Below are 11,397 nucleotides of genomic sequence, written 5' to 3'. Positions count from 1 at the left end.
GGGCGCCGAGCCAGGATTGGGGTCTTTGACCCTTTTCCTCCAGGGCGAGATGCAGACGACGGCACCAACCTCCACCGCTCTGGGTACGATTAAATGAGTTAAAGCACCCGAGGGCTTTACACAGCGCCTACTAGGAGTAGCATCCAACAAATGTTGACTCTCATTTTTAAGGCGGCAGATGGGGGGTGTTCGGGAGAGGCTCGGGAGCCTGGGCGTACGCGCCAGACTCGTGCACCCATATCGCCCCCGCCCCCCACCTCTGTTTGCTTGTCTGTGAAGTTAGGTGGCCGGAGCCGAACGACCCCCACGGCAGCCGAGTCTAGGGCGCAGCCGCAGCCCGGGAGCCGAGCGCGCGGCGCCGAAACGGTTCGTCCGGAGCCCCAGGGCGGATTCGCGCGCGCCCGGCGGAGAGGCCCCGCCCCGCCCCGCCCAGCTATCTCGGCGGCTGCCGCCCGCGAGCAGTTCCGGTGCCAAAACCCTTCCCTCCCCCGCTCCCCCGGAAGTGCTTGTCCAGGGTTGGGGCCGGAGAGAGGCCTTGTAGGTATAGCAGCCGAGACTCGATCGGCTCCAAGGAGGGTCTCCAGCCAGGGTCGGAGTCCGGGGCTCCGCGCCCGCCGACCCGCGCCCTGCCTCCTCCAGCGCCCGGGCCGACGGTGAGTGGCCGGGGAGGCGGACGGCGACGGCCGCGGGCTCGCGGCGGGGCTGGCGCTCTCGTGCCCCCGCTGTCCGCTCCCGGCTCCCGGCTGCGGGCTTGGCTGTCGAGGTCCGGGGAAGGGGCTTGTTGCCCGCCGCCGCCGGGGCGGGAAGCTGCGGGCACTGGGGCTGTGGGGTGGGCGGGGCGGAGCCCGGCAGCGGGTTCCCCGAGCTGTTGTTGCTGCTGGGACCCCGGAGTGAGGATGGGCTGGGCCTCTGGCCGACCCCCTGGGTCTGCCCCCGGATCTCGCCTCCTTCCCCGAGTGCTTTTCTGTGTTCGACCTGAGGTTAGGAACTAGGAACCTGCGCGCTGGACTCAGTGTTGGGCTGCAGTTCCCGACTTTCGCCTCCTCTGCCTGAGTCTGTTCCCGGGCTCTGCTATTAGTCCGGGTCCCAAGGGTGTCGTCGTCCTCTCTGTCCCAGGGTGGGGCGCTGCCTGTGCAGATGCCAGGGATCTTTCGCAGAGCGGCGCATCCACGCTGGCTTCGGGGTTGCCGTGGATCGATTTGGACCGCGCTCGGAGGCGGTTCTGGATACGTAGGTCACCGTGGCAGCAGCATGCCCCGTAGGATCCTTACTCGTTTGAAAGCTTAGTGAAGCTGTTGTGGAAGTTACGTTTAAAACAAAAACAAAAAAGCGTGCCTGAGGAAGATTGGTACTTCAGATAAATTCCGCAGTTTTTTGCAGATATGAAAAAATGATGCTACTCTCCAATCTACACTATTAATTCCTGTGGCTATCCGAAATTGTAGTTGTATGATGAGTTCAGTTAGAGGTTGGTGCACAAATTTGTTGCAACGGGCTGGACAATTATAGCCCTTTCCCCTCAGACTTTGTTCATCTTCTTATTTAGAGCTGCCATTTTCCTTAACTTTTAAAGTTAATTGTTCTCGATTTCTCCGGAAAGATTACTTATACTGTACTCTTAGTGCAATGCAAGAGTTCACACAGGTGGGCAGGGGTGTTTTGTTTGTTTGAACTTACATTACTTAACACTATTAAGTGTTTACATCAGATAAACTGAGAATTTCCTAGAGGAGAAGGTGATGTAGATACACAGATTTATATCTCACTGATTTAGTGAACAGATTTTAGGTGGTAAACTACTGTTGCAAGATTTGTAGGAAATATGGGTTTTTATATTTAACGTGGATTTTTTTTAATGGCCCAAAGGGATGTAATTACCGAAGATTATGGCTCTGTTTTTGTAGACAAACGTATACACTGACTACTTTCATGAAACTAGTGATGCTATCTTCATCTCTCATCTTATGCTTGTATTGGGACATATATTGTAGTTTTTCTTGAATATGTAATGTCATGAATTTGGGGAAATAGACGGAAGTGAAAAGTTCATTGAACTTGCCTATGCAAAGGAAAATTTATTTCAAGGTTGTTGATCTTGAATAGGCAAAAGGTGGGTGATTTTAAAAATCCTTGGAAAAAATTGTGGAGAGAAATTAGTTGCATAACTTTTAGATTTAGTTGGAAACTGTAGCTTCTTAGTATATGAAGTGTTTAACTCTTTACAGCTTAAGCTTGGAATATTGGAATTGAGAGAACCTGGAAAAGAGTTAAGTTGCAGAATTTAAGTTATTCATTTATATTGTATGTGTGATAGTTAATGCATTTAGATGAGAAATGTAAGAGCAGAAACAGGTGATTGGGGACAATCAGATATTCTCAGACATTGTAAATTTTATTATATACTCAATATTGAGCATGTGCTATGCATCAGGGTATCTCAGGCAACCATGTTGGAGCACGTAAAGATACAACTATGACAACTAAGATTCATGTTTTGGAAATAATTTTCTAGGTGTGTCTGCAATGAAGAGTTGAATTGTGTTATTGAGGTATGCCAACAATTTTTTTTTCTAATTGGGACTTAACATTGGAGGAAGATGTTGAGTGCTTCATGAAAAGCACTATGGTAGGCCTTGTAGAATACAAAGATTAAGTCTTTGGGCTTTAGGAATTTGAAATCTTGAAGGGGATGTAAGATATTTGCATAAACATTTACAAGATAAAGAAATATTTGTAAAGATCCATGTGAGTGGTTTGATCTAAAGCTTGGAATTGATTGTGCAAAAGGAAAAGGGTTCATTTTTAGCTTAAGTAATCATGGAAAGTAGTGGAGATGTGGTACTATTATAAGAACAGTTCTGAAGCTACTATTTGTTGAGCACTTATTGAGCTCCAGGACCTATGCTAGTTGCTTTATGTACATACCAGCTTCACAGCACCATCTAAGTATATCTTACTTGCTAATGAGAATACTAAGGCTCAAATATGTTAAGTTACTCGCCTGGGATTGTGGCTGGCAGGTACCGCAGTTCCAATTTGAATCCAGTTCTTTGTGGTGCCAAAGCTTATATGTTTTCACTGTATCATGAGTTCGGTGTTGCCGAGGTTAAGACTTTTCTAAGACAAAGATTTATGGGTTGAGAGTAGGTGGATGAAGAAGGCCTTTCAAATGAAGAGAATGATGTGAGCAGAAGTGTGGAGGTGGGAAAGTTCCCTGTGTGCTTTGAGAAGAATTACTGCACTAGATTCCGTAGAATATATGGTTGAGGAATAAGAGATGGGGTTTGAAATTTAAGTTGGGACTGTATTATAGAGCATGCTTAAATGCAGTATTTAGATGTACAGCATTTGGGAGGTAATGAGAAGTTTGCAAGGTTTAATAATGTGGGATGCAGAAAGATTTGTTGTGGAAAACCCGGTTTCTAGTATAATATAAATACTGGGCAAGGGCAGTGGTAATGGGGGACAGTGAAGGCTCAGCAAGACAACTTTTAGTGGGTGGGGAGGGTAAGGGGGGATTGTTGGGGAAGATTTGGAGGAGATGGGTGATGGAGATTACCTTTTTTAGGTAGGGGTGATGTTGATGGTGACACTGTTGCTAGAAATATGGGTGAGGAGGTGCGTAATAAGATCAGTTCTGAATATGTTGAGTTTTTCATATGCTTTCCCCAAACTAGAAACATCTAGCGTCTTTTGGAAATGTGGGCTAGAAGTTCAGGAGATAGGTCAGGGCTAGGCATATATTAAACGTGGGTTTGGTGAGTAATACAGATGAATGTGAATCTGTCTAAGAAGATGAAAGCGCCAAGGGAGAGTGTAGAGGGGAAAGCAAAAAAACCCAAAAAACCCAAAACGACTTTATATAAGATGCCATCTATTTAAAACAGATGGAAAAGACACTAAATAGGTTACTTTATGTTCTAGGTAAAGAACTTGATAATCTGAGTATTCCCTCACTTTCCAGATTCAAATGGAATAGAAATATCTGAACATGAAAAATCCAATTGGGAAATAAAATTTTCTTGCCCTTGCTAGCAAGAATATTATGCTATCATTACTGTATTTCAGGGAGGAAACAACTATTTCAGATTCATTTGGTTCAGAGTGTCAGACTTAGGTTACTTAAAAGCTATGTTAGGTTGTTTCTTTTGGACATTTGTTTGGCAAGTGATATGTGAGGATTTAGAAGCAACTCTCTGGTACAATATTCTACTTGGATTTTGGTTTCAGTATCAAGAACCTCTGAATTTTCAAAGATAATATTTGTGTCTAACTGTTAATATTGCCTTTTACAGAAAGTGGAATTTAATTACAGATATATTTTCTAGCTCTTTTTAAAATACTTTTGATTAACATGAGTATTTTTGTCTCCAATCTTCTGATTAGCCTAGAGGGATAAAATAAGGTAATTTTATTCAAAACAACAATGACAACTACAAAACAACAATAAAAAAGTAGCTGAGCGTTGTGGCTGATGCCTGTAGTCCCAGCTACTTGGGAGGCTGAGGCAAGAGAATCGCTTAAGCCCAGGAGTTTGAGGTTGCTGTGAGCTGTGATGCCACAGCACTCTACCAGGGGTAACATAGTGAGACTCTGTTTCAAGAAAAAAAAAAGATAATTTTGTTCATTATATGATACATATGAAAATAACCTATTTTATTTTAGAAACTTTAAGAACTGTAAATTTGTAGAATTTCATGTAGTTTTCTGTTTAGGCATTTAAATGGGGGAACTTGTGTATTAATGTGTACAAGATTGTAATAGTTTGCAGAATAAGGCTTAGAGTTGTAATTTTTTGAGGGCAAGTTTATTATTTTTAGACTGGGTTACCATGGAACCAGTAAACTGTGTTTACTTCCTTCTTGAGAATTAATACATTCCTTTTGTTTTTCAGGAATATGGTTTTCACTATATCACAGGCCCTTGGGAATGTCCAGAGAGCCCTGCATCAGTGTTGCTGGAGGCAGGGGTTCTGTGTGTGCTTTGTCTGGGCTGTTTGGCTTAGTTTCAGTGAGTCTGGGATTAGCGAGGCAAAGGTCAGGAGTTCCATTTAGCTTTAGTTTGAGTGATGGCCAGGGAGTCACCTCTCACTCCCTCCAGCTGTCTTGGAAATTCTTTGGTTGTCATTGGTCACAAAGGTGACTGCATGAGGGTGGATCTTTATAGCTTTGGAAGAATATTAGAGGAAACTTAGCATAATGGTTAGGAACTCTGCCTCTGGAATTAGACAGACCCATGTCAAAATCCATGGTCTGCAGCCTTAGGAGAGTTCCCAGACCCCTTCACGCTCTCATTTCCTGGTTATTGAATAGGCTAATATTTGGTTTGGACATGTCCTATCGTTGGTTCCTTTTCTGAGCGAGAGTTGGCCACTTGGACCTGTGATTCCCAGTTGCCGACCTGTGGAGTTGTGTCAGTCTATGACAAAGTTTTCACCTATCTGAAGGGAAATGAGAATGTAGTTAGCTTTTCATAAAGCTCAATCCATTGAATTTGGAAGATTTTTTTTTTCTACAATTATGTTTTACCACTTTTGGTGGGAACATATTATATAATGGTGATGGGTAGTTGGTAGGGTTATTTTGTTTGTGTGTTTTGTTTTAAATGTCCTTGGCAGAATAAAAGTTGGCAACCTTATGCTGGTTACCCCACCCCCACCTCTTTTTTTAAAGATCACGGTTCTGTGAAATCTGAAGATTTTGGCTTCAACAGAATCTGAGGGACTGGGGAAGAACATTCATCCAACATATTTATGTATATTCCAGTGAGGTTTGGGGTATATTCTGCCCTTCTGTTAACCTACAAAGGGTGCAGTGAGATTCTCGGCACTGTTGAATTGAGTTTTGTCAAGTTTCACAGTTAATCCTTAACAGTGCATTTCAAGGAACAGTTCAGACTGTTCAGCTGAGTTTATAAAAGTTGCTTCAAATTACTTAAGACTGTGATGCTCAACGAGAGCCTCAGGAGAAACGTGGTGAATTGGGGGTGTTGCCTAGGGATGCTGCTTTTTAATCACTACTCTGTTGATTAGCCAGTAAGACAAATATTAAATAACTTGCCTTTGGAGAGTCACTTAGAGAAATAGCAGAAATTGGCTTCCTTTTCACCACTTCTACAGGAAAGATAGAGCAAGAAAAGAGTTTTTTAAAATTTAATACAGCAAGTAAACTTTGTGCAAATATCGGTATTCAAAATGCTTTCTGGAGAAGGAGAATAGTGTAGCACTGTGCATAAAGGGTTATGTAAGTGGAGCCACAGAAGTCCTCCTGGGGACACAAACCAATTATTAACATAAGCGCTTATTGAAATTGCATCCGTTGTCTAGATGAGACGTTTCTAGGCTCCCTGGTTCATCTGTGGGAGGGGTCAGGAGGGGAGGGAAGTTAAGGTGCAGACCTAGCCTCAGCTACTGTTAATTCAGGGTTAACATATGTTTTCTTTGAGTGTTTGGTTAAGTCATTTAAAAAGTTGGGACTGCTATAGAAATACTTAAATATGAAAAAAAAAAAAAAGAAATACTTAAATAAGGATTAGAATGCCTAAAGAAAAATGTTGAGGTTAAGTTGAAATAGTTTGGGCCCTCTTGTCCAGGGGTCCTCAGACTTTTTAAATAGAGGGCCAGTTCACTGTCCCTCAGACCATTGGAGGACCGGTCTGCAGGCCTCGGGACAGCAGAATGGGCAGCAGTGGCAAAAACACCCGGCGGGTCAAATAAATGTCTGAGCGGGCTGCATGTGGCCTGCGGGCAGTAGTTTGAGGACACTTGCTCTTGTCATTTAATTTTAAAGAAATTTAAAGGTTGCTACTTCAGATATTAAAGGTGATACTTCTTTTTTTCTTAAGAGACAGAGTCTCACTTTATCTCGGTAGAGACAGCTCACAGCAACCTCCAACTCCTGGGCTTAGGCGATTCTCTATTATCAGCCTCCTGAGTAGCTGGGACTACAGGTGCTCACCACAGTACACGGCTTTTTTTTGTTGCAGTTTGGCTGGGGCCGAGTTTGAACCCGCCACCCTTGTTATATGGGGTCAGCACCCTACCCACTGAGCCGCAGGCGCTGCCCCACTTTTTTTTTGAGACAGAGTCTCACCATGCTGCCCTCGGTATAATGCTGTAGTGTCACAGCTCACAGCAACCTCAAACTTCTGGGCTTAAGGGATTCTCTTGCTTCAGCCTCCCAAGTAGCTGAGACTACAGGTGCCTACCACAATATCCAGCTATTTTTTGGTTGTAGTTGTCATTGTTGTTTGGCCGGCCCAGGCTGGATTTGAACCTGCCAGCTCAGGTGTATGTGACTGGCGCCCTAGCCTCTGAGCTACAAGGTGCTGAGCCTAAAGATGATACTTCTTGAAAGAGTTTTGTTGTAGATTGTTGTTTCTGGTAGACAAAATCATATATAATTTGTTTATTTAATGATGCTTACATTTTCTATCAAAATATTTGGCAGAAACATGAGTAGTTCCCAGAAGTATAGGGATGCAACTCGAAGTGTACCTATTATAAATCAAAAAGTCTTAAATGACTATAGCATTTTGTTTTTTAAAATTTGTACAAAAAAGTTTGCATTTTGCTATCTTTTATGTATATGAGCAGTATATTAAAGTACTCTCAGGCCAGGCTCATGCCTGTAATCCTAGCACTTTGAAAAGCTGAGGCAGGAGGATAGCTTGTGGCCGGGAGTTTGAGACCAGCCTGGTCAATATAAGGAGACCCCCCATCATATACAGAAATTTTTAGTAGTTGGGCATGTTGGCTAGCCTACACCTGTAGTTCTACTTACTTGGGAGGCTGAGGCAGGAGGATCACTTTAGCACAGGAGTTCAAGGTTACAGTGAGCTATGGTCACACCACTGCGCTCCAGCCTGGGTGAGCGAGCAAGACCCTATCTCTTAAAAAAATCAAAAAAACCCCCAAGGACTCTCAACTAAAATTGATAAGCCCAAGAAGTAATTACATTTTCATCCTGTGGATTTACATATCCCTCTGACATGGCTCATATTGTGCTTAACTATTTATTGGTGGTTTCTTTCTCTCTCTCTTCTTTTCTTTTTCTTTTTCTTTCTTGAGACAGAGTGTCTCTCTGTGCCTGGGTAGAGTGCTCACAGCGACCTCAAACTCTTGGGCTCAAGCAGTCCTCTTGCCTCAGCCTCCCAAGTAGCTGGACTACAGGCGCCTGCCCCTTATTTCTTCTTTTTGTTTTTTGATCCTGTGTCAGATGGTTTTGTCAGGACATAGGAGATGCTGAACAATTTCTGATACTTTATATGTTTTTAATAAATAGCAAACTGTTTTAAATACTACTAAGGAGCTGTAGTTTCATAGAAATAACTTTAAAAGAGGATTTAACTTTTAAAATGTTCTTTTATATTTAAGATTTTTTGATTATCAATATTGCTATAGGCTGGATGTTTGTTCCCTCAAGGCTCCTGTTGTAATCTGAGGACTGATGGAGATATTAAGGTCATGGGAGTTGACCCCTCATTAATGGCTGTAAGGGTCCTCACTGTCATGAGTGAGTTCTTACTGTTAGTTCCTGAAAGAGCTGGCTGTTAGAAAGAGCCTGGCGCCCCCTCCCCTTCTCTTGCCTCCTCTCTTCCTATGTGGTCTCTGTATGCCAGCTCCCCTGTGCTGGCTGCCTTGAAGGGAAGCATCCTGAAGCCCTCACCAGAAGCAGATTGCTGGTGTCTTGTAGAGCTTGCAGAACTATGAGCCAAGTAAACTCATTTTTAAAATAAATTACCCACCTCAGATAGTTCTTTATAGCAGAACAAAAACGATTAAGTAAAATATATTTCTGTGTATATAGCAGCACTGTGTAATAGAGCTTTCTGTAATAATGGAAATGTTCTGTGTCTGTGCTGTTTAATATGGTGGCCCATATGTAACTACTGAGCACTTAAAATTATCTAGTGTTACACAAGAACTGACTTTTAAATTTTATTTTATTTTATTTAAATGTAAACAGCTATATGTGACTAGTGGCTACTTTGTTAGTGCAGCTCTGAAGGGCTAGGAAGATAAGAGGGGGAAGGGAAGTTAGAATCTGGGTACTAGCCCTGAGTTCAAGGCCTCGGCAGATTAAACACTCAGAATTTGTTGAATGAAATAATTGATCTTATTTTTATTTTAATTTTAAAGAACAAATTTTGTGAAGTATTCTAGATTTTAGGGGAGTGATTCGTAGTCTTTCGATTTTTGTTCTGCATTTTTAAAAATTTTAACTTTTTAATAAAATGAAGGTGAGAAGAGAATCTTCTGTATTGATGTTTAAAATTTGCTTTCATTACTCTTACAAAAGCATACACTGTGGTATATATTATATATGACGTAGTTGATTTTATAATTTAAAGCAGTTAAACAGTACTGCTGTGATTTGCCGTGTACCATATTTGCAGTGTCTTTGCTTATCATTTTCATTTCCACTGGAGACCTCCAAGATCTGAAAATCTGAAATTGTTTTCTCTGTGCCTGAAGTAATATCTTTTAGAATGTTCTCTAGTGAAGGTGTATTAGGAAGTGTTTTATTGCTGGAAAATGTCTTTAGTGTCATTTCTGTAGATGGTTTTCCTGCCTGTATATTCTAGATTAGCAGGTTTTTTTTCTTTGCTTGTGATCGATCTTATTCTCTTCTGATTTTTATTGCTGTTGAAAAATCCACAGTTAGTGTTATTGTCATTTCTTTATAGGTAATCCATGTCCTTTAAGGATAGGTTTAGATTGAGAGGGCTGAGGTGGGTGGATTGCCTGAGGTCATCAGTTCCAGACCCGCCTGAGCTAGAGCGAGACCCCGTCTCTAAAAATTACTGGGCATTGTGTTGGGCACCTGTAGTGCCAGCTACTCGAAGACTGCGGCAGGAGGATCACTTGAGACAAGAGTCTGGGTTGCCCTGAGCTGAATGCCAGGGCACTCTACCAAGGGCAACAAAATTGAGACCCTCTCTTAAAAAAAAAAAATAGTTTTAAGTGTTTTTCTTGGTCATTGGTCTCTTGCACTTTTGTTATGGTATGTTTAGAAGTTGATTTCTTTTTATTTATCATACTTAGTATTCATTAGGCTTTGGAATCTGAAGATTGGTGTCTTTAAGCAATTTTGGAGGCCTAGCTCCAAACAGGGTGGCTCATGCCTATAATCCTAGCACTCTTGAGAGGCTGAAGCACCAAGAATGTCTTGAGCTCAGGCATTCAAGATGAGTCTGAGCAAGAGCAATATCCCATCTTTACTAAAAATAGAAAAATTAGCCAGGCATGGTGGTGTTCACTTGTCATCCCAGCTACTTGGGAGGCAGAGGCAGGAGGATCTCTTGAGCCCAGGAGTTAGAGGTTGCACTGAGTTATGGTGATGCCACTGCACACTAGCTGAGGATGACAAGAGCAAGACTGTGTTTCAAAAACAATTTGGAGAATTTTTTCCTATTTTCTTAAATTTTATCTCCCTTATTTTCTATCGGGAGCTTGTGTTTGAAGTGTGTTAGATCTTCTTACTATACCATCCAGGCCTCTCAACCTATCTTTTCTGTTTTCTATCTGGATAATTAGTGTCTTTTTTTTGAAGTTAGCTAGTTCTCTTTTCAGTTTTGTTCTATTAATACCAATTTATTGAATTAAAAAATTATTTTAACAATAATCCCCACTTTTTGCCATTACTGTAAAATAGAATTTACCACTTAAACCATTTTAAAGTTTATAGTTCAGTAGCATTAAGTACATTCATGTCATTGTCCAGACATCACATCATGGTCACCATTAATCATCATCACACACTAAAATCTGTACCCATTAAATAATAATTTCCTATTTCCCCTTCTCCCCAGCCCCTAGCAATCAGTCTTTAACTTTCTACCTTTATGTATTTTCCTATTTCTAGATACTTCATATAAGTGGAATCATACAATAGCTGTGTCCTTTTGTGTTTGTTTTATTTTATTGAGCATAATGTCTTCAGTGTTCATCTATGTTGTAGCATGTTCACTGAGGCTTTTTAAAAAAACTTTTTGTTTTTTAGAGACAGCCTCATCAAGTTGCCCAGGTGGAATGCAGTGGCTATTTGCAAGTTCCTTCCTAGCACACTGTGGCCTTGAATTCCTGGGCTCAGGTGATCCTCCTTCCTCAGCCTCCTGAGTAGCTGGGACTTCAGGCTTCTGCCATAATGCCCAGCTAGTTTTTTATTTCTTTTCTATTTTTAGTAGAGGTGGGGTCTCTTGCTCAGGCTAGTCTCTCTGAGCTCAAGCAGTCCACCTGCCTCTGCCTCCCACAGTGCTAGGGTTACAAGTGTGAGGAGCCAGCAGCCTGGCCAAGACTGCTTTATCTTTTTTTGGGTAGTCCTATTCCTTTCTAGTCATATTTTCAAGATTTATTTCTTAAAAACCTATTTTTTATATATACATATATATATATAT

The 11,397-nt window shown here is 41.9% G+C and overlaps 1 protein-coding gene across 4 annotated transcripts in view; it reads left to right on the top strand.

The window, feature by feature from the left end:
* The first annotated feature begins 506 nt into the window (after positions 1–506).
* FRS2 (fibroblast growth factor receptor substrate 2) overlaps positions 507–11,397 on the top strand; it is a 135,826-nt gene continuing 124,935 nt past the window's right edge. For all 4 annotated transcript variants that reach the window (XM_023517923.1, XM_023517922.1, XM_003797815.3 and 1 more), the window contains exon 1: positions 507–653. The gene's annotated coding sequence lies outside the window, so the exon portion shown is untranslated. The remainder of the gene's footprint in view (positions 654–11,397) is intronic.

The sequence above is a fragment of the Otolemur garnettii genome, unplaced genomic scaffold (assembly GCF_000181295.1).
Source record: "Otolemur garnettii isolate 467f Iridium unplaced genomic scaffold, OtoGar3 scaffold00125, whole genome shotgun sequence".
Taxonomy (NCBI): domain Eukaryota; kingdom Metazoa; phylum Chordata; class Mammalia; order Primates; family Galagidae; genus Otolemur; species Otolemur garnettii.
The sequence above is the reverse complement of the archived record's forward strand: the minus strand, read 5'-3'. Positions and strand labels throughout refer to the sequence as shown.